Here is a 24,519-nt window from a genome sequence, read left to right as displayed (position 1 = left end):
ACAGGAACAGACATAACAAGACATGACAATTCTAGTGTTTTTTTTAATAACTTTTACCTACGTCTTCCGGTAGCCAGGGTGTGATGGAGTTTCTGTTGGCCAATCACCCTTTAGACTGCCCAACTTGTGACCCGGGGGCAGAATGTGACCTTCATGTAAAAACGTAACATCATTGTTTCCGAAAGCTTCTAAGCCTCATTTAGAGATTAGTCATGATGATGGTTCAGCCCGTGGGAGGGACTGGTTAGTCATGATAATGGTTCAGCCTGTGGGAGGGACTGGTTAGTCATGATGATGGTTCAGCCCGTGGGAGGGACTGGTTAGTCATGATGATGGTTCAGCCTGTGGGAGGGACTGGTTAGTCATGATGATGGTTCAGCCTATGGGAGGGACTGGTTAGTCATGATGATGGTTTAGCCCGTGGGAGGGAAGTATCTGATCCTATTTACCCCGAAGACTAATAGGAAAGGAGGCCACCCTTCCCCACTGTCTCTGGAACAGACTGTCTCTGGAACAGGCTGTCTCTGGAACAGACTGTCTCTGGAACAGGCTGTCTCTGGAACAGGCTGTCTCTGGAACAGGCTGTCTCTGGAACAGGCTGTCTGGAACAGGCTGTCTCTGGAACAGGCTGTCTCTGGAACAGGCTGTCTCTGGAACAGGCTGTCTCTGGAACAGGCTGTCTCTGGAACAGACTGTCTCTGGAACAGACTGTCTCTGGAACAGGCTGTCTCTGGAACAGGCTGTCTGGAACAGGCTGTCTCTGGAACAGACTGTCTCTGGAACAGGCTGTCTCTGGAACAGACTGTCTCTGGAACGGGCTGTCTCTGGAACAGGCTGTCTGGAACAGGTTGTCTGGAACAGGCTGTCTCTGGAACAGGCTGTCTCTGGAACAGGCTGTCTCTGGAACAGACTGTCTCTGGAACAGACTGTCTCTGGAACAGGCTGTCTCTGAAACAGACTGTCTCTGAAACAGACTGTCTCTGGAACAGGCTGTCTGGAACAGGCTGTCTCTGGAACAGGCTGTCTCTGGAAAAGACTGTCTCTGAAACAGACTGTCTCTGGAACAGACTGTCTCTGGAACAGACTGTCTCTGGAACAGACTGTCTCTGGAACAGGCTGTCTCTGGAACAGGCTGTCTCTGGAACAGGCTGTCTCTGGAACAGACTGTCTCTGGAACAGACTGTCTCTGGAACAGGCTGTCTCTGGAACAGACTGTCTCTGGAACAGACTGTCTCTGGAACAGGCTGTCTCTGGAACAGGCTGTCTGGAACAGGCTGTCTCTGGAACAGACTGTCTCTGGAACAGGCTGTCTCTGGAACAGACTGTCTCTGGAACAGGCTGTCTCTGGAACAGGCTGTCTGGAACAGGTTGTCTGGAACAGGCTGTCTCTGGAACAGGCTGTCTCTGGAACAGGCTGTCTCTGGAACAGACTGTCTCTGGAACAGACTGTCTCTGGAACAGACTGTCTCTGGAACAGGCTGTCTCTGAAACAGACTGTCTCTGAAACAGACTGTCTCTGGAACAGGCTGTCTGGAACAGGCTGTCTCTGGAACAGGCTGTCTCTGGAAAAGACTGTCTCTGAAACAGACTGTCTCTGGAACAGACTGTCTCTGGAACAGACTGTCTCTGGAACAGGCTGTCTCTGGAACAGGCTGTCTCTGGAACAGGCTGTCTCTGGAACAGGCTGTCTCTGGAACAGACTGTCTCTGGAACAGGCTGTCTCTGGAACAGGCTGTCTCTGGAACAGACTTTCTCTGGAACAGACTGTCTCTGGAACAGGCTGTCTCTGGAACAGGCTGTCTCTGGAACAGGCTGTCTCTGGAACAGACTGTCTCTGGAACAGACTGTCTCTGGAACAGATTGTCTCTGGAAAAGGAATGATTAGAAGCAGATCTACCATTTTCATAAAACACTTTGTATTTAGATTTCGGTCATCAAACAAATCCAAGTTTAACCCTGATGGGAATTTAGTCCTTCTCTTTCTTATTACGTTGAAAAGTTTCCCATTACAAGTTGATTTGCTGTTGTAGTGTACTCTGTTATTATATGGCTGCTGTACACATGAGAAAAATTCTATTAGGCCGTTCTTTTTATTTTGTAATTATATTAAGCATATAAATTAATCTCAGTGTTTAAATTACATTTTCTAATAGTGTTCACATTGTCAATCACTGTGTGCGATTTTTTTTGTGGGAATTTGAAATATATGAGGGAAATCTGGCATGCAATTGACTTGTTAATTGTAATATACTTGAGTCAAAGGAATAAACAATGAATCCAGTCCCTTCTCTGTATTGGTAGTGGATGTTAATATGTATTCCTTCTGTGTTATACAGACGCAGTGCCAGAAGTGCCGCTATATAGAGTGGTGCTCAATCTAACAGGACCAACGGTATATTGCCTGTAACCTCAATTACGGTTACAATACCCTGTAGATGGAATGAAAATACTACACACATAGTTGATGAAAGCAGGAAACACAAGACCTGAATACCTGACACCTATTCAGGTATAGCTAGAGAGAGTGTTGCCGCTCTCCACTCTCACAGATGTGCATTTCTAATAAAGGCGTTTCACTGTACTTGTACACGTGACAATATAACTTGAAACAGTACCTCACTTAGTCCTAACTGCTGGCTTCCTGAAGTTCAGCCCAGTTGTTTACAATGTAAATGCAGCTATTTCCTGTTATTGCCAAAAAAAAACATAGCAAACAAACCCAGATGAGTTGAGTTTGGTTGAGTGAAGTCCACATCTGGGACCATGGCCTCAAAGAACATCAACTGTATCATTGTTTGTTAATTACCCCCATTTCTTTCATCAATATTGTGACGCCTGCCCCCGCTCCCCCTCTCTGGTGCTCAAGCTCGCCAGGCGGCCCATCATTACGCACACCTGTCACCATCGTTACGCGCATCAGCGTTTCCTTGGACTCACCTGGACTCCATCACTTATTGATTGCCTCCCCTATATCTGTCTATTCCTCAGTTTCATCCCTGTGTCAGCATTAATGTTGTTAAGTTACCCCTATCCAGACGCTGTCCCTGATTAGTGTCATGTCGGTTATTTATTAAATATTCACTCCTTGTACTTGCTTCTCGTCTCCCAGTGTCTGTCCTCACAAATATATTGATGCAATGCTTGGAAAAGTGGGCTATTGACATTTGATTCAGATTAATTTAACTGGCAAATGGATAGAATTGTTAAATAAAAATAATTTGGAATGAATGAAACAAGATTAGGGTTTTTGGACATTTAATCTGAGATTTCAGCACAATTTGAATTGAATAGAGATAGGAATGAAAATCAATTGCATCTCAGTGAAGCAAAAACATTCTGCAAGTCATTGATGGAAATGATTTGCTCAGCCAGTGAGAACGCCTGAAATTCTCTCACATGACATGCAAAGAAATGACCAGTAGACTAATTAACAGATTTAAAAACACTACTAAAATGTTTATTGTTGAGTAGTTGTGTTGAATTAAAAATACTTACATGTTTATTGTTGAGTATTCGTGTATAATTAAAAATACTAAAATGTTTACTGTTGAGTAGTTGAGTATAATTAAAAATACTAACATGTTTATTGTTGAGTAGTTGTGGTTAATTAAAAATACTAAAATGTTTACTGTTGAGTAGTTGTGTTTAATTAGAAATACTAACATGTTTATTGTTGAGTAGTTGAGTATAATTAAAAATACTAACATGTTTATTGTTGAGTAGTTGTGGTTAATTAAAAATACTAAAATGTTTATTGTTGAGTAGCTGTGTTCACTATTGGTAGATAATGCATTCATAGAGATATGGCAATTTATCGATTAGATAGCAGTGTTGGGGAGTAGTAAACAACATGTACACTACCGTTCACAAGTTTGGGGTCAGTTAGAAATGTCATTGTTTTCCATGAAAACATACAGAGACTCTGGGTTCGAGCCCAGGCTCTGTCGTAACCAGCCGCGACCGGGAGGTCAGTGGGGCAACGCACATTTGGCCTAGCGTCGTCCAGGTTAGGGAGGGCTTGGCCGGTAGGGATATCCTTGTCTCATCGCGCACCAGCGACTCCTGTGGCGGGCCAGGCACAGTGCACGCTAACCAAGGTTGCCAGGTGCACGGTGTTTCCTCCGACACATTGGTGCGGCTGGCTTCCGGGTTGGATGCGCGCTGTGTTAAGAAGCAGTGCGGCTTGGTTGGGTTGTGTATCGGAGGACTCATGACATTCAACCTTCATCTCTCCTGAGCCCGTACGGGACCTGTGCATTATATATCGTTCAGCATCATTTTGCATCTTTCAGGAGTGGCTCACTCTACAGGGGTTGTGGCAGTCACCAACAGTGACCGAGGTAAAGTTAGTTTCAGGTTGGATATTCGACGATATTCGCCTGTAGTTGTCCTTACGTCCACCTACAGCAGTTAGGGACCATCAACATAGTGACAAATGGAATTGTTCAAATTTCAATAGCTCTTTAACCATTACTCCTAAAACTTCCAAAACTGGTTCTAGCTAACCCGATGGCATAGACACACATTGCATACACTTTTTTGTTTGTTGATTTACATCTCACACTATTTAAAATTATTTATTTACATTTTTGAATTTCAATAGCTCCTTGGTCATTTGACCTCTTGACTTCAAACAAGGTTCAGAATGTCCACTCAGCGTGCCTACATATTGCACAGCCTTTTAGTTTGTCCATTTTCATCTCACACAATTTCACATGAATTTTCAATGTTTTTCAATGTTTATAATTTCAATAGCTCTTTTGTCATGTGACCTACTGACTTCAAACAAGGTTCAGAATGTACACGCAGTGGTCCTACATATTGCACACCCTTTTGTCTCTTTAATCATAAGGCATACCCCCTCGTTAAAATCCCCAGCTACAATGAATGCAGCCTCAGGATATATGGATTCCAGTTTGCAAAGAATCAAATAAAGTTCGTTCAGAGCCATCGATGTGTCTGCTTGGGGGGAATATATACAGCTGTGATTATAATCGAAGAGAATTCCCTTGGTAGATAATGCGGTCGAATTCTAAATCAGGTGAACAGAAGGACTTGAGTTCCTGTATGTTGTTGTGGCCACACTACGTCTCGTTAACCATGAAGCATACGCCCCCGCCCCTCTTCCTAACAGAAAGATGCCTGTTTCTGTCGGCGCAATGCGTGAAGAAACCATCTGGCTGCACCGACTCTGATAGCGTCTCTCGAGTGAGCCATGTTTCCGTGAAGCAATGTCAGTCTCTGATGTCTCTCTGGAATGCTACCCTTGCTCGGATTTCATCAACCTTGTTGTCAAGAGACTGGACATTGGCAAGTAGTATGCCAGGGAGTGGTGCGCGATGTGCCCGTCTCCGGAGCCTGACCAAAGACCGCTTTGTTTGCCTATTTTACGGCGACGTTGTTTAGGCTCGCCGGCTGGGATGAGTAGGATTATTAGGCAACATATCTTGATGAGTGTCATTTTAAGCGACAGATGCACTCTTCGTGGTTCTAAAAGGACAGCACAGATATGTTGCCTAATAATCCTACTCATCACTTATTATTATTACATATAGAAGAGTATCACTTCTCACAATGGTGCTCTTTAGTAAAGTTAGATCAAAGATCAATGTCTCGCAAGATGTTAGAGAAGTTGACCCAGCTTTTGTGCTGAAGGATGGCTGAAGGATGACTGAAGGATGGCTGAAGGATGGCTGAAGGATGGCTGAAGCTGAAGGTTGGCTGAAGGATGGCTGAAGGATGGCTGAAGGATAGCTGAAGGATAGCTCTGTGCATTCGGCCAGTTCAGGAGAAACAACAAGAATTTGCAGTAGGCTTTAGCCTACAACCACATAGTATAGCTATTTGTAGGCTACAGCCTAATGTAAGCCTGGTGTGGTGTATTCATGCATCTCAATAAACTATTACTTAAATGCATTATTACCTCCAACTTGGCCTGATTCACATTTCCAATTGCCCACCCTGACATACCTAGCTAGAATGAGCTATGCTTCTCAACCAATAGCCAATGTAGGCTAAATATTCCAAGCAGGGCTACAGCCCCTTCCAGAAAGGGTCGGGCACCTTGGGCTTTGGATGTCTTCGGCAGAACGGTGTCACCGTAACCAAGAGGTCACATATATAGTTCTGGGTACCACTGAGCAAGAGTAGAGAGGGGGTATGTGGAGTTTTATAAACATCAAGGCAGACATATGGTGAATTACCATTCATATTCCCCTGCTAGTATAACACTGGTGTTACAGTCAAAAAGCAGCACAACAGTTGTCATTAGTATTGTTATTATCATCATAAGTATTATTAGCATTATTATTAGCATTATTATTAGCATTATTATTAGCATTATTATTAGCATTATTATTAGTATTATTAGCATGATTAGCATTAGTATTATTAGCATTATTAGCATTATCAGCATTAGTATTATTAGCATTATTATTAGCATTATTATCATTCTTGTTAGTATTATTAGTATTATCGGCATGAGTATTATTCTTGGTATTATTATTCATATTATTATTAGCATTATTAGCATTATCGGCATGAGTATTATTCTTGGTATTATTATTAGCATTATCATTTACATTTACATTTAAGTCATTTAGCAGACACTCTTATCCAGAGCGACTTACAAATCATTAGTATTATTATTAACATTATTGTCATGGTCATTATTATTAGTATTATTAGCATTATTATTAGTATTATTAGCATTATCGGCATGCGTAGTATTATTAGCATTATCATTAGCATTATCATTAGTATTATTATTAGCATTATTATTAGTATTATTATTAGCATTATTCTCATGGTCATTATTATTAGTATTATTAGCATTATTATTAGCATTATCGGCATGCATAGTATTATTAACATTATTATTAGCATTATCATTAGTATTATTATTAGCATTATTATTAGCATTATTATTAGTATTATTATTAGCATTATTCTCATGGTCATTATTATTAGTATTATTAGCATTATTATTACCATTATCGGCATACGTAGTATTATTAGCATTATTATTCGTATTATTAATAGTATTATTATTATTATTCGCATGATCATTATTATTAGAATTATTAGCATTCGTATTATTATGATTCCCATTATTATAGCATGATTTATTATAATAATAATAATAATTATTATTATCATGATCTGTTATCACAGCTGCAGGAGTAAGAAGTGTGCCCATGTTGTCCCTTATTCCATTCCTGGATTATCTGCAAGATTACAGATGAACCAAGGAGGGAATGAGAATAGGTGCCAGGCCGTTGCCGAAATGGTGATCAGATCTGCTCAATTTAGTATAGGTGGTTTGTTAAGACTACCTTTTATTGTGATAGTACACTTCACATTTAACTAACGCGTGATGTACTGGTGATACTAATAAAGCCGACATCATTGTGTGAGACGCAGTGTGCAAGGATGCAGACGATGTGGGGTTTGTCATCTGTACTTGTAGTCCGCACCACAGCTACAGCAAGCAGGAAGTAACCTGGCGGTGTGTGCGGATGGGAAGCCACTCATAGTGGAACCAGAAGCTGCAGTGCTGCAGGTAGCAGGGGCTCTACTCACTGTATCTGACTGTAGAATAGAGCATCTTGTCTCAATTTTGTAGATAGTAACCGTTTCGGCAAATGAAATCAGGCTTCTTGAAGTTTTTTGTTTGTTTTCTTTTTTAGGAATGTGAAAAGGTGGGAGTGCATATTCCTCGCTTCTGTTACCAACTATGAGTTGTGATACAGCCCGGAATCGAACCAGGGTCTGTAGTGACGACTCTATCACTGAGACGCAGTGCGTTAGACCGTTGTGCCACTCATTAGCCCTGGAGGGTTGGAACATGTGAACCGACTCTTGACAAGATAAGGAATAGTAGGTAGGTAGAATCAACTGCAAACACATCATCCCTTTGATAGTCTGTTTCTCTATAGTGATGTTTGCATTACCTTCTTATTTGGTGATAATCACCAGTATTCTAGTGTTTTTTTTAATAACTTTTACCTACGTCTTCCGGTAGCCAGGGTGTGATGGAGTTTCTGTTGGCCAATCACCCTTTAGACTGCCCAACTTGTGACCCGGGGGCAGAATGTGACCTTCATGTAAAAACGTAACATCATTGTTTCCAAAAGCTTCTAAGCCTCATTTAGAGATTAGTCATTGATGATGGTTCAGCCTCTGGGAGGGACTGGTTAGTCATGATGATGGTTCAGCCTGGTTAGTCATGATAATGGTTCAGCCTCTGGGAGGGACTGGTTAGTCATGATGATGGTTCAGCCCGTGGGAGGGACTGGTTAGTCATGATGATGGTTCAGCCCGTGGGAGGGACTGGTTAGTCATGATGATGGTTCAGCCTGTGGGAGGGACTGGTTAGTCATGATGATGGTTCAGCCTCTGGGAGGGACTGGTTAGTCATGATAATGGTTCAGCCCGTGGGAGGGACTGGTTAGTCATGATGATGGTTCAGCCTGTGGGAGGGACTGGTTAGTCATGATGATGGTTCAGCCTCTGGGAGGGACTGGTTAGTCATGATGATGGTTTAGCCTGTGGGAGGGACTGGTTAGTCATGATGATGGTTCAGCCTGTGGGAGGGACTGGTTAGTCATGATGATGGTTCAGCCTCTGGGAGGGACTGGTTAGTCATGATGATGGTTCAGCCCGTGGGAGGGACTGGTTAGTCATGATAATGGTTCAGCCTCTGGGAGGGACTGGCAACAAGGTTTTTGGCATTGGACTTCTTAAAGGAACATGTTGCCATTGTGTGCTGATCTGTGCAGGACCAGTGACCGGAGCCGCTTAGAGCGCAAGAGAGCTGTGGAGGACGAGAGCATTGGTCCTTTTATCAAGACCGTCATGACCCGCTGTATCCAGCCACCCACTGAGTCCGGTGAGTCAGGCTAGTAATCATAGTATGGTCCACCTTGGAAGCATTCATTATAGAGGGCAACACCTAATTATTACCAAGAATTTCAAAGGGGACAGACATCTATGCGCCAAATAAGGTTTTTCCCCTTTGTAGCTTTGCCAGTGAGATTACAGGTGTGGAGGATCTGGGGACCACTGGCAGGGGACCTGCAGATTGGCATTCATGTGGAGAAGATGTCTGCGCTATCTGGGAATGTGATTGACGTACGCCCTGTGGGAGCATTGACTTCCAAGCCGTATGCCCTCACTTCCTGTCCCTGGGAGACCAGGTATGTGCACTCTGTTGTGTATACAGTACAAGTCGGCTCTTGGAATAGAGTCCAAGTAGTAGTATATAGACTTTCTCCAAGATGGCGTAGCAGTCGGATGTGTGTTTTTGTCTTGCCCTTCCTGTCCCTTGTAAACATTGTTTTTCCTTGTTTTTTTTTGTATATATATTTCATATTTTAATCTCTCTTTCCATCTACGGACTGAATATACTCTCTTGCAACCCGCCTCACCCAATGTGGTACGGATCTGCTATTTTTATACTTAAGAACTCATCAACTCATCAAAAGCTAGCCAGCTAACTGGCTACTAGTTAGGCACGGCCCGCTAGCTGTCTAAACTACATCGGACTGTTAGCTTAATAGGCCCATCGGACAAATTCTTTGGCCACTATACCCACCATATGGAGCCCTGCTGATCCGTCGCCTGAACCGGAACCCCAACAGAAGCTAGCCAGCTAACTAGAACTGACAACTCAAGTCAGTCTGCACTCAAATCAGAGCAATTCTGACTTATTTTTCCCCAAATCTCAGGATTCCTCCGAACCTTTTTTTTCTTCTTTCACCTGGATCATCGCAGCTCGCTAGCTGCTATTCGAGTTGCCACTCCTGGCTAACGTCACTGTCCCGAAGCAATAACCAATTAGCCTGGAGCTAGCCTTGCTAGGCCCATCTCCTGACTCGCCAAAGAGGTTGGGCTACAATACCTCTTTTTGCCAACTGGCTTGGACCCCCGCTGACTCGTCACGACTGGACCACCGACGTGATTCGCCCGATGGGTGTTTTATCAACTGGCTCCGCCGTCTCTTCATCCCCTGAAATCCCATCTGCTAGCATGCTAGCCGCGACCTGCTAGCTGTCCAGAGCACATCGGGCTGTTAGCTTAAGAGGCCCATCGGACAAATTCTCTGGCCACTATACCTATTCTGCCAATTGGCCTGGTTTACCACACGGAGCCCTGCTGATCCATCTGCCAACGTAACAGCACGAGGGGGCCACAACAGACTTTCTTCCGTCGCGACGTCCCTCCAAGGACCTTCTGCTAGCTTGCTATCCCCAGCCCGCAAGCTGCCTGAAGCCTCTCACTGGACTCCTATGATCACTCGGCAACTCATGCCTCTCGCTAACGTCAATATGCCTTGTCCATTGCTGTTTTGGTTAATATTTATTGCCTTATTTCATTGTAGAGCCTCTAGCCCTGCTCAATACGCCTTATTTAACACTTTAGTTCCACCTACCACACATGCGGTGACATCACCTGGTTTAAATTATATTTCTAAGGACAATATCTCTTTCATCGTCAGTCTATGCACAGGTTTACCACCTCTGTACTCACATCCTACCATACATTTGTCTGTACGTTATGCCTTGAATCTATTCTACCGTGCCCAGAAATCTACTCCTTTTACTCTCTATTCTGAACATACATTTACATTTACATTTAAGTCATTTAGCAGACGCTCTTATCCAGAGCGACTTACAAATTGGTGAATTCACCTTCTGACATCAGTGGAACAGCCACTTTACAATAGTGCATCTAAATCATTTAAGGGGGGGGTGAGAAGGATTGCTTTATCCTATCCTAGGTATTCCTTGAAGAGGTGGGGTTTCAGGTGTCTCCGGAAGGTGGTGATTGACTCCGCTGTCCTGGCGTCGTGAGGGAGTTTGTTCCACCATTGGGGAGCCAGAGCAGCGAACAGTTTTGACTGGGCTGAGCGGGAACTGTACTTCCTCAGTGGTAGGGAGGCGAGCAGGCCAGAGGTGGATGAACGCAGTGCCCTTGTTTGGGTGTAGGGCCTGATCAGAGCCTGGAGGTACTGCGGTGCCGTTCCCCTCACAGCTCCGTAGGCAAGCACCATGGTCTTGTAGCGGATGCGAGCTTCAACTGGAAGCCAGTGGAGAGAGCGGAGGAGCGGGGTGACGTGAGAGAACTTGGGAAGGTTGAACACCAGACGGGCTGCGGCGTTCTGGATGAGTTGTAGGGGTTTAATGGCACAGGCAGGGAGCCCAGCCAACAGCGAGTTGCAGTAATCCAGACGGGAGATGACAAGTGCCTGGATTAGGACCTGCGCCGCTTCCTGTGTGAGGCAGGGTCGTACTCTGCGGATGTTGTAGAGCATGAACCTACAGGAACGGGCCACCGCCTTGATGTTAGTTGAGAACGACAGGGTGTTGTCCAGGATCACGCCAAGGTTCTTAGCGCTCTGGGAGGAGGACACAATGGAGTTGTCAACCGTGATGGCGAGATCATGGAACGGGCAGTCCTTCCCCGGGAGGAAGAGCAGCTCCGTCTTGCCGAGGTTCAGCTTGAGGTGGTGATCCGTCATCCACACTGATATGTCTGCCAGACATGCAGAGATGCGATTCGCCACCTGGTCATCAGAAGGGGGAAAGGAGAAGATTAATTGTGTGTCGTCTGCATAGCAATGATAGGAGAGACCATGTGAGGTTATGACAGAGCCAAGTGACTTGGTGTATAGCGAGAATAGGAGAGGGCCTAGAACAGAGCCCTGGGGGACACCAGTGGTGAGAGCGCGTGGCGAGGAGACAGATTCTCGCCACGCCACCTGGTAGGAGCGACCTGTCAGGTAGGACGCAATCCAAGCGTGGGCCGCACCGGAGATGCCCAACTCGGAGAGGGTGGAGAGGAGGATCTGATGGTTCACAGTGTCGAAGGCAGCTGATAGGTCTAGAAGGATGAGAGCAGAGGAGAGAGAGTTAGCTTTAGCAGTGCGGAGCGCCTCCGTGATACAGAGAAGAGCAGTCTCAGTTGAATGACTAGTCTTGAAACCTGACTGATTTGGATCAAGAAGGTCATTCTGAGAGAGATAGCGGGAGAGCTGGCCAAGGACGGCACGTTCAAGAGTTTTGGAGAGAAAAGAAAGAAGGGATACTGGTCTGTAGTTGTTGACATCGGAGGGATCGAGTGTAGGTTTTTTCAGAAAGGGTGCAACTCTCGCTCTCTTGAAGACGGAAGGGACGTAGCCAGCGGTCAGGGATGAGTTGATGAGCGAGGTGAGGTAAGGGAGAAGGTCTCCGGAAATGGTCTGGAGAAGAGAGGAGGGGATAGGGTCAAGCGGGCAGGTTGTTGGGCGGCCGGCCGTCACAAGAAGCGAGATTTCATCTGGAGAGAGAGGGGAGAAAGAGGTCAGAGCACAGGGTAGGGCAGTGTGATCAGAACCAGCGGTGTCGTTTGACTTTGATGTCGTCGACCTTCTTTTCAAAATGGTTGACGAAGTCATCTGCAGAGAGGGAGGAGGGGGGGGAGGGGGAGGAGGATTCAGGAGGGAGGAGAAGGTGACAAAGAGCTTCCTAGGGTTAGAGGCAGATGCTTGGAATTTAGAGTGGAAGAAAGTGGCTTTAGCAGCAGAGACAGAGGAGGAAAATGTAGAGAGGAGGGAGTGAAAGGATGCCAGGTCCGCAGGGAGGCGAGTTTTCCTCCATTTCCGCTCGGCTGCCCGGAGCACTGTTCTGTGAGCTCGCAATGAGTCGTCGAGCCACGGAGCGGGGGGGAGGACCGAGCCGGCCTGGAGGATAGGGGACATAGAGAGTCAAAGGATGCAGAAAGGGAAGAGAGGAGGGTTGAGGAGGCAGAATCAGGAGATAGGTTGGAGAAGGTATGAGCAGAGGGAAGAGATGATAGGATGGAAGAGGAGAGAGTAGCGGGGGAGAGAGAGCGAAGGTTGGGACGGCGCGATACCATCCGAGTAGGGGCAGTGTGGGAAGTGTTGGATGAGAGCGAGAGGGAAAAGGATACAAGGTAGTGGTCGGAGACTTGGAGGGGAGTTGCAATGAGGTTAGTGGAAGAACAGCATCTAGTAAAGATGAGGTCGAGCGTATTGCCTGCCTTGTGAGTAGGGGGAAGGTGAGAGGGTGAGGTCAAAAGAGGAGAGGAGTGGAAAGAAGGAGGCAGAGAGGAATGAGTCAAAGGTAGACGTGGGGAGGTTAAAGTCGCCCAGGACTGTGAGAGGTGAGCCGTCCTCAGGAAAGGAGCTTATCAAGGCATCAAGCTCATTGATGAACTCTCCGAGGGAACCTGGAGGGCGATAAATAATAAGGATGTTAAGCTTGAAAGGGCTGGTAACTGTGACAGCATGGAATTCAAAGGAGGCGATAGACAGATGGGTAAGGGGAGAAAGAGAGAATGACCACTTGGGAGAGATGAGGATCCCGGTGCCACCACCCCGCTGACCAGAAGCTCTCGGGGTGTGCGAGAACACGTGGGCGGACGAAGAGAGAGCAGTAGGAGTAGCAGTGTTGTCTGTGGTGATCCATGTTTCCGTCAGTGCCAAGAAGTCGAGGGACTGGAGGGAGGCATAGGCTGAGATGAACTCTGCCTTGTTGGCCGCAGATCGGCAGTTCCAGAGGCTACCGGAGACCTGGAACTCCACGTGGGTCGTGCGCGCTGGGACCACCAGATTAGGGTGGCCGCGGCCACGTGGTGTGGAGCGTTTGTATGGTCTGTGCAGAGAGGAGAGAACAGGGATAGATAGACACATAGTTGACAGGCTACAGAAGAGGCTACGCTAATGCAAAGGAGATTGGAATGACAAGTGGACTACACTTATCGAATGTTCAGAACGTTAAGCTTACGTAGCAAGAATCTTATTGACTAAAATGATTGAAATGATACAGTACTGCTGGAGTAGGCTAGCTGGCAGTGGCTACGTTGTTGACACTACACTAATCAAGTCGTTCCGTCGAGTGTAATAGTTTCTACAGTGCTGCTATTCGGGGGCTAGCTGGCTAGCTAGCAGTGTTGATTACGTAACGTTACGTTAAAAGAACGACAATAGCTGGCTAGCTAACCTAGAAAATCGCTCCAGACTACACAATTGTCTTAGATACAAAGACGGCTATGTAGCTAGCTAGCTACGATCAAACAAATCAAACCGTTGTACTGTAATGAAGTGAAATGAAAATGTGAAAACATACGAGACAACCAGTTATTTTAGCCTTTAGCCGTACCCTTATCCTACTCCTCCTCTGTTCCTCTGGTGTGTGGAGGTTAATCCAGAGGTTAATCCAGGCCCTGCAATGCCTAGCTCCATTCCCATTCTCCAGGTGCTATCATTTGTTGACTTCTGTAACCGTAAAAGCCTTGGTTTCATGCATGTTAACATTAGAAGCCTCCTCCCTAAGTTTGTTTTATCCACTGCCCTAGCACACTCTGCCAACCCAGATATCCTAGCCATGTCTGAATCCTGGCTCAGGAAGACCACCAAAAACCCTGACATTTCCATCCTTAACTATAACATTTTCCGACAAGACAGAACTGCCAAAGGGGGCGGTGTTGCAATCTACTGCAGAGATAGCCTGCATAGTTCTGTCTTACTATCCAGATCTGTACCCAAACAATTCGAGCTTCTACTTTTAAAAATCCACCTCTAAAAACAAGTCTCTCACCATTGCCGCCTGCTATAAACTACCCTCTGCCCCCAGATGTGCACTGGAAACCATATGTGAACTGATTTCCCCCCATCTATCTTCATAGCTCGTGCTGCTAGGCGACCTAAACTGGAACATGCTTAACACCCCAGCCATCCTACAATCTAAGCTTGATGCCCTCAATCTCACACAAATTATCAATGAACCTACCAGGTACCACCCCAAAGCCGTAAACACAGGCACCCTCATAGATATCATCCTAACCAACTTGCCCTCTAAATACACCTCTGCTGTCTTCAACCAAGATCTCAGCGATCACTGCCTCATTGCCTGCATCTGTAATGGGTCAGCGGTCAAACGACCTCCACTCATCACTGTCAAACACTCCCTGAAACACTTCAGTGAGCAGGCCTTTCTAATCGACCTGGCCGGGGTATCCTAGAAGGATATTGATCTTATCCTGTCGGTAGAGGATGCCTGGTTATTTTTCTTAAATGCATTCCTAACCATCTTAAATAAGCATGCACCATTCAAGAAATTTACAACCAGGAACAGATATAGCCCTTGGTTCTCCCCAGACCTGACTGCCCTTAACCAACACAAAAACATCCTATGGCGTTCTACATTAGCATCGAACAGCCCCCGTGATATGCAGCTTTTCAGGGAAGCTAGAAACCATTATACACAGGCAGTTAGAAAAGCCAAGGCTAGCTTTTTCAAGTAGAAATTTGCTTCCTGTAACACTAACTCGAAAAAGTTCTGGGACACTGTAAAGTCCATGGAGAATAAGAACACCTCCTCCCAGCTGCCCACTGCACTGAAGATAGGAAACACTGTCACCACTGATAAATCCACTCTAATTGAGAATTTCAATAAGCATTTTTCTACAGCTGGCTATGCTTTCCACCTGGCTACCCCTACCCTGGTCAACAGCACTGCACCCCCCACAGCAACTCACCCAAGCCTTCCCCATTTCTCCTTCTCCCAAATCCAGTCAGCTGATGTTCTGAAAAAGCTGCAAAATCTGGACCCCTACAAATCAGCCGGGCTAGACAATCTGGACCCTTTCTTTCTAAAATTATCTGCCGAAATTGTTGCAACCCCTATTACTAGCCTGTTCAACCTCTTTTTCGTATCGTCTGAGATTCCCAAAGATTGGAAAGCTGCCACGGTCATTCCCCCCTTCAAAGGGGGAGACACTCTAGACCCAAACTATAATAGACCTATATCCATCCTACCCTGCCTTTCCAACATCTTTTAAAGCCAAGTCAACAAACAGATTACCGACCATTTCGAATCCCACCGTACCTTCTCCGCTGTGCAATCTGGTTTCAGAGCTGGTCATGGGTGCACCTCAGCCACGCTCAAGGTCCTTCACGATATCATAACCTCCATCGATTTGAAGGTAGTTTCGCAAGCCATTGCTAACTAGCGTTAGCACAATGACTAGAAGTCTACAGGAACAACTAGGATGCTAGCGCAAAAGCTAAATGAATATAGGGGAAACACTGGCCGAGCCTGAGGGGAACAGTGGAACATTCCTGATCTGGGTTGTATTTCCTTTAGATTTGACCAGCGCTCAAACTACCTTCTGAATTCCTGCATCGCTGGCATTGAAGAGGCTGATTGGCTGCTCCTAGTTGGCACCAACCCACACTATGAGGCACCACTTTTCAACGCACGCATCAGAAAGAGGTATAGCTGGGAGGTCGGGATGGGATTTAAGTGCTGTCGAAAATCACTGGCATCTCAATGTGCATGTAAATAACTGCTTCCAGCTCCTGATTTACACTCTGTCTTTAAGTGGAAACTATAAATCTGAAACGTGACTGGTGGTATTCTATGGGTACTTCATGTACCCCTGGTAGTTGGCTTCACAACAAGCTGTAGGTGGCCTTGGTGGGGCAGGAGGTGGACCTGACCTACACGTACGATTATCTGGGGGAGTCTGCTAAGGTCCTGCAGGAAATAGTTTCTGGGACCAACCCCTTCTATAAGGGAATCATCTACTATTGACACATGTCTGATGGTTGGTCACTAAGTGTAGTCATAGAGAATTCACTATGTCAACAATTATTAAAAATCTTGTTCCTAGGTTCTTGCCAAGGCAAAGCATCCTGTAGTGGTGCTGTTTCCCTGCAGAGAGCGGAATGGAGTCGCTATAAACACAGCCGTGTCCACCATTGCTCATAATGCCAGCAGTGGAGTAGGAGAATGCTGGAAGGTTCTCAATGTGCTTCACAGCTAATATCTACTACTGTACCTGAGCTCACGTTTAGATTGATGGTGAATTTTTTTGAAATGCTATTGACAGATCAGTTTTCATAGCCAACTCCCTCTTTGTTTATCTGTCACTTACCCCATTTCCTGTTCCTCCTTGGGGCAGATGCTGGCTGCAACGCTCTTCCACAACAGATACACAAAAAAAAAACATTATCAGATGTGCAGCACTTAGAATTAATATCCATGATCTTTAATTGAGTCTTGTGTCAGACTGAATGTATTTTTAGTGTCAGACCTCTACACAGGGCACCATGGAGGCGCTGGGGCGGCGATGGCTGACATCATTCTCCCTGGAGCAGCGTACACAGAGAAATGTAGCACCTATGTGAACACTGAGGGGCGCGACCAGCAGACCAGGCTGGATGTGACTGCTCCAGGCATGGCCAGGCAGGATTGGAAGATCATTCTGCCATATCCGAGGTAAACTAATGTTTCACCACACTAGTCAGTGAATGTGTTCAGAAGTCATTTCATGAGTGAGCATCATTGTTGTGGGGGCGGGGTTACCCTAAAGCTTGCTGGAGTGACATTGCTCTACAACACCATGGATGAGGTGCGTGACAGATTGGCGGAGGTTTGCGCTATGATGATAGTACACTCACACACACCCCTCTCTCCTCCCTGGAGCGCCATACAGAATATAGTTAGTGGTCCTCTAATGACGGACATAGTTGGCCTAAGGAAAACCCCTCATATAAACATGTTACTGTTATTTTGACATTATTCTCTCATGCCTATGGTTAGTGAGGTTGTTAACTAATAATGTCTGTCTTCTACCGCAGGATGTGAATCAGACTGTCCTCACAGGGCCTCTGGTCCCTCCACTGCTCAGTGTTCAAAACTTTTACATGACAGGCGAGTTGTGCAGAGCGATTAGTGCTTTTTGAGGTCGGTTTCGGTTCCATTATTAAAAGATAATCACGGATTTTGGTTTAGATTATGTATTTTTACACATTAAATGAATTATGCATTCTGTCAATTTTATTTATATAGGACACCTCCGGACAGGGCCAAACAGGAAGGATATAACCCCACCCACTTTGCCAAAGCACAGCCCCCACACCACTAGAGGGATATCTTCAACCACCAACTTACCATCCTGAGACAAGGCCGAGTATAACCCACAAAGATCTCCGCCACGGCACAACCTAAGGGGGGGCGCCAACCCAGACAGGAAGTTCACATCAGTGACTCAACCCACTCAAGTGACGCACCCCTCCTAGGGACGGTATGAAAGAGCACTAGTAAGCCAGTGATTCAGCCCCTGTAATAGGTTTAGAGGCAGAGAATCCCAGTGGAAAGAGGGGAACCGGCCAGGCAGAGACAGCAAGGGCGGTTCGTTGCTCCAGAGCCTTTCCGTTCACCTTCACACTCCTGGGCTAGACTACACAACCAAATGACCCACTGAAGAGATGAGTCTTCAGTAAAGACTTAAAGGTTGGGACCGAGTTTGCATCTCTCACATGGGTAGGCAGACCATTCCATAAAAATGGAGCTCTACAGGAGAAAGCCCTGCCTCCAGCTGTTTACTTAGAAATTCTAGGGACAATTAGGAGGCCTGCGTCTTGTGACCATAGCGTACGTGTAGGTATGTACGGCAGGACCAAATCAAGGAGATAGGTGGGAGCAAGCCCATGTAATGCTTTGTAGGTTAGCAGTAAAACCTTGAAATCAGCCCTTGCCTTGACAGGAAGCCAGTGTAGGGAGGCTAGCACTGGAGTAATATGATCAAATTTTTTGGTTCTAGTCAGGATTCTAGCAGCCGTATTTAGCACTAACTGAAGTTTATTTAGTGCTTTATCCGGGTAGCCGGATTATGTGCCCATTATGTGGGTTGAATTTTTTAAATTGAACCTTTATTTAACTAGGCAAGTCTGTTAAGAACTAATTCTTATTTACACTGACAGCCTACCGGGGAACAGTGGATTAACTGCCTTGTTCAGGGGCAGAACGACAGGTTTATACCTTGTCAGCTCGGGGATTCGAACCAGCAACCTTTTGTTTTACTGGCCCAATGCTCTAAAACTAACTTTTTTGATGAATTTAAGCAAAATTCCAGGGTATCTCTACCTGAAAATATGATCTAAGTGATTGATAGTTGGTATTCAGCAGTCATACAAGTATGCCTTATTTACTTTGAACTATGAAATTATTGTTTTCCCCCAGACAGCAGCTTGATAGAGAAGAGATGAAATAATAAAGTAATCAAATAAAACAAATGTAATATAACCTACACAAGTGAAATATTTGATTCAAGTCGTGTGAATAAACTATGGTTAATACGCATTAACGGGCAGTCACTACCATCCTGGGACTTTTATTAATTATTTTATTCTGTGTTACAGAATTCAATTTTGGGGCGGCAGGTAGCCAAGTGGTTAGTGAACCTTTTGTGGGATACACATAAGGCAATTCTAGGTCTTGTGCCATATTTTGGTTAAACTATCCCCAATTCAATGGAATTGCAACCCTCTGCATGCACAGTGCATTCTTCCATAACATGTTCAACTGATTCTCAAGATCTTGCACACTAATGAGTATTGGGTTTAAGGTAAGACCCAACTGCAGACTGTGTTGACGTAACAATGTTTATTGCAACAACAGGAGCAGGCAAACGACAAGTCAAGTCAGGCAGGGGTCAACAATCCAGAGTAGTGGGGCCAAGGTACAGGACGGCAGGCAGGCCCAGGGTCAGGTCAGGCAGAGGTCGGAAATCCAGAGTAGGGGCAAAGGCACAGGATGGCAGGCAGGCTCAGAGTTAGGACAGGCAAGGTTCAAAACCAGGAGGACAAGAAGAAGAGAGACTGGGGACAAGCAGGAGCTGAGACAAAATGCTGGTTGGCTTGAACAAACAAGACGAACTGGCACAGACAGACAGAAACATAGGCAGGAGATAAGTGGGGAAGATGGGCGACACCTGGGGGGGGGGTCAAACAAGGACAGGTGAAACAGATCAGGGTGTGACAGTACCCCCCCCCCACACACACACACACCTAGGGACGCCACCTGGCTGACCGGGGTGTCCGTGTTGGAATTCAGAGATGAGGCCTGGGTCTAGGACGTCTCTAGCGGAGACCCAGCAGCTCTCCTTCGGGCCATAACCCTCTCAGTCAACCAGGTACTGGAATCCGCTGCCCCGACGTCTCACCCTGTATGCCTGTTGGACGTCGATGAGACGGGGGAGAGGGGTGGGCCTCGAAACAGGAGACAAAGGGCTGTGAGACATGGGTTTACATCTAGACACATGAAAAGTAGGAAGTATACGGAGGGTACGGGGCAACAGAGGACAAACAGCAGAGGGGCTATAAATTTTGGAGCAGCGGTGGAAATGTCTCGGCTTCTGGGCGTGCCAGCGTATTCGGCTTAACCTCCTTGGGTACCGGTCAGTGTTCTGGAAGCGAAATGGCTCGGGTCTGAACCCCTCCCGGAGGTCCTGATACTCTGTGGGAATGGCGGAGAGTTTTGGAACAATCTCCAACCCAGGAAGATGTCCCGGGGCAGGCAGAGAGGATTTCAGGCAGTGGGCGTGGCAGAACGGGCTCCAGCCCACGATGGCATTAGTAGACCAGTTAATCAATGGATTGTGTCGCTGGAGCCAAGAGAATCCCAATACCACAAGAACCTGTGGAGACTCAATTAGCAGGAATTGGATCGTCTTGCTGTGGTTCACCGACACTCATAAGTTGATGGGAGCGGTACGGTGGGTGACCCGGCCTATAGAGCGCCCATCCAGCACTCTAACATCCATGGGAGTGGAGAGGGGTTGAGTGGGGATGCCCAGCTCGGACGCCATGGTAACGTCCATAAGACTCATATCGGCTCCCGAGTCGATGAGTATCTGGAGAGACTTGGACTGGTCACCCCACAGCAGGGTGGCATGGTGAGGAGAGGGGGGCGAGTAGGGGGAGAAGCAACATTATCCTTAAGAAACACCAGAGTACTCATTACTACCAATGAGCTCGGTTTCTTGGAGGAACAGGTAGACACATAATGACCGGCAGTACCGCAATACAGACACCTCTGGGTGTTAAGTCTGTATCCGCGTTCAGCTGGAGACAGCCCAGCCCTGCCGAGCTGCATCGGCTCGGGAAAAGGCAAATCGGCAGTCTTCGGAGGCTCTTGGAGGAACTCGGGTAAACCTGGATTCCCTCGGGGACGAAGACGCCAGGGACTACCGGAGTTCATCAGATGCACGGTGGGATCCTTGAGTGAGCGATTGGAGCCGCAATCAGACCTCTTCTCCCTCGTACGTTCTCGTAGCCGAGATGCAATATGGCAGTCGTGCCAACATATCTCATCAGCCACCTGGTGGAAGGGACTTGGTGGATTTGAGGCTCTTTTCCCCTGTTGCCTCCATCATCCTCCAAATCCCACCAACATCAGCCGCCTCAGAGCTCAACTGGTCCTTGTTTGGGAACACACACACCAAAGCCCTCAACACGCTGACCAATACAAGGGTTGAAGAATTGGTGGCATTCTGGGAAAATGTGAGGATTTTTGAGCCTGACAATGAGCCATCCTCAACAAGGTTGGAAAGTGAAGGTGAAGATGAGGCCTCAGAGTCTGATGTTCAAGAGGTGGACATTGAGGAGGTCCAGGGAGAAGACATGGAAGCCTGAGAGGAAGACAACCAAAGCTTTAGTTTCTAGACAATAATTTTACAGATGCAAAGGATCGTTGGGGATAATTCAATATTTCCTTTCTTTTGTTGTTCAGTGAAATCATCCCATGTGAAGAGTCAACTCATTTATTTAAAGTTAAATTTGTAACTAAAATTTTTTAAATATTATTTTTATTGGAAGGATTTAATCATTTGCAATTATGTCTACTTATGATAAGGTAAAGGTTTATGTTTCCTGCTCCATATGATATGGTAAATATATCCAATGCAAAAAAACATCTACATTTAAATGGTATTAATATGAATTTGCATTATATTCCCGCTATTTCCCACGGAAAGTTTCCACCTCTGAATATTGCCCAAAATGGGCAACCCTGGTCATTGTAGTTAATTACCATGTTTTATGCACAATACTACGTAGAATATTGGCATGTTGGAAACTACAACTCCTTACATTGCACAGTTCAGTCTGGATCTAATTTATCTTTAGATAAGCGGTGCGATGGTGCATTGAGCTCACAAAAAAAGAAGAAGAAATGGAATTTTAATAATTGAACCAACATCATCTGACTCTGTCTGTCTTTCCTACTGTATGTGAATGTTGTGTTCAGTGCTTGACTTGGACTGAAATACGTGCCGGTACTGTTTACATTTTGGTGCAGGAGATCTACAATACTTTTGAGATAATACTCTATAAGAGGAACAGGAGCTCAAGCAGTAGAACATTTCAGGTACTGGTACTCGGGTCCGGTGAGCTCCTGCCCAAGTCAAGCACTGGTTGTGTTAAAATATCCCTCTTGTCTACAGATCCAATAAGCAGAGCCTGCCAGACCATGGCTAAGTGTGTGTAGGCTGTGATGGAAGGAGCCCAAGCTATAGAGGAGCCATCCATATGCTTAAGATCTGTTTTCCAGGTCATTCCTGTCTACATGTACAAGCTGTCTATCCAACTCACACAGGCAGAAATAACTCTTAGGCTTACATACATCCATAGAAATGTTATTATACGCCATACAGTTGTCATTGTAATATATTCCAGCCTGTTCAACTGTCACTCAACGTCAATAAAACAAAGGAGATGATCGTGGACTTCAGGAAACAGCAGTGGGAGCAGCCCCCTATCCACACAGCAGTGGAGAAGGTGGAAAGTTTACATTTTCTCGGCGTACGCAGCACAGACAAACTGAAATGATCCACCCACACAGAGAATATGGTGAAGAAGGCGCAACAGCGCCTCTTCAGCCTAATTTTGGCTTGTTTCCCAAAACCCTGACAAACTTTTACAGATGCACAATCGAGAACATCCTGTCGGGCTGTATCCAAGTCTGGTATGGCAACTGCACCGCCCTCAACTGCCAACCATGTGTATGTGACAAATAAAATTTGATTTGAACTGCAAGGTTCTCCAGAGGGTGGTGCGGTCTGCACAACGCATCACCGGGGGCAAACTACCTGCCCTCCCTGTCACCTACAGCACCCGATGTCACAGGAAGGCCAAAAAGATAATCAAGGACAACAACAACCCGAGCCACTGCCTGTTCACACCGCTATCATCCAGAAGGCGAGGTCAGTACAGGTGCATCAAAGCTGGGACAGAGAGATGGAAGCTGTTTTTCAATCTCAAGGCCATCAGACTGCTAAACAGCCACCACTAACTCAGAGGCTGCTGCCTACATTGAGACCCAATCACTGGCCACATTAATAAATGGATCACTCACCACTTTAAACAATGCCACTTTAAATAATTCCACTTTATTAGTGCTTACATATCTTACATTACTCATATCACATGTACATACTGTATTTTATACCATCTATTGCACCTTGCCTATGCCGCTCGGCCATCGCTCATCCACATATTTATATGTACATATTCTCATTCACCGCTTTAAGATTGTGTGTATTAGGTAGTTGTTGGGGAATTGTTAAATTATATTACTGCACTGTCGGAACTAGAAGCACAAGCATTTAGCTACACTCACATTAACATCTGCTAACCATGTGTATGTGACCAATACAATTGGATTTGATTTAGAAATAACCTGCACATCTACAGAAATATATTAAAGTAACTGTCCAGTGTTTCCAAATTTCTATAAAATAGGACTGATAATTCATTACCATCAAATACAATTTTATTGGTCACATACACATGGTTAGCAGATGTTATTGTGAGTGTAGTGAAATGCTTATGCTTCTAGATCCGACAGTGCAGCAGTATCTAACAGGTAATATCTAACCATTCCACAACAAACCTAATATCTAACAAATTCCACAACAAAACCAATACACACAATCTGGTAAAGGACTGGGATGAGAATACATTTGAAGTCGGAAGTTTACATACACCTTAGCCAAATACATTTAAACTCAGTTTTCACAATTCCTGACATTTAATCCCTGTTTTAGGTCAGTTAGGATCACCACTTTATTTTAAGAATGTGAAATGTTAGAATAATAGTAGAGAGTGATTTATTTCAGCTTTTATTTCTTTCATCACATTCCCAGTGGGTTACAAGTTAACATGCACTCAATTAGTATTTGGTAGCATTGCATTTAAATTATTTAACTTGGGTTAAACTTTTCTGGTAGCCTTCCACAAGCTTCCCACAATAAGTTGGGTGAATGTTGGCCCATTCCTCCTGACAGAGCTGGTGTAACTGAGTGGTTTGTAGGCCTCCTTGCTTGCACACACTTTTTTCAGTTCTGCCCACAAATGTTCCATAGGATTGAGGTCGGGGCTTTGTGATGGCCACTCCAATACCTTGACTTTGTTATCCTTAAGCCATTTTGCCACAACTTTGGAAGTATGCTTGGGGTCATTGTTCATTTGGAAGACACATTTGCGACCAAGCTTTAACTTTCTGAATTATGTCTTCAGATGTTACTTCAATAGATCCACACAATTTAACTTCCTCATAATGCCATCTATTTTGTGAAGTTCACCAGTCCCTCCTGCAGCAAAGCACCCCCACAACATGATGCTGCCACCCCCTTGTGTAAAGTACGATTTTTGTCCCCATGTGCAGTTGC

The 24,519-nt window shown here is 45.5% G+C and overlaps 1 pseudogene; it reads left to right on the top strand.

Annotated features, from left to right (window-relative positions):
• Positions 1 to 5,689: 5,689 nt before the first annotated feature.
• On the top strand, positions 5,690 to 22,678 carry LOC135546877 (NADH-ubiquinone oxidoreductase 75 kDa subunit, mitochondrial-like; annotated as a pseudogene).
• The last annotated feature ends 1,841 nt before the right edge of the window (positions 22,679 to 24,519 follow it).

This window comes from Oncorhynchus masou, chromosome 10 (genome assembly GCF_036934945.1).
Source record: "Oncorhynchus masou masou isolate Uvic2021 chromosome 10, UVic_Omas_1.1, whole genome shotgun sequence".
NCBI lineage: Eukaryota > Metazoa > Chordata > Actinopteri > Salmoniformes > Salmonidae > Oncorhynchus > Oncorhynchus masou.
This window is presented reverse-complemented; position numbering and strand designations above follow the sequence as displayed.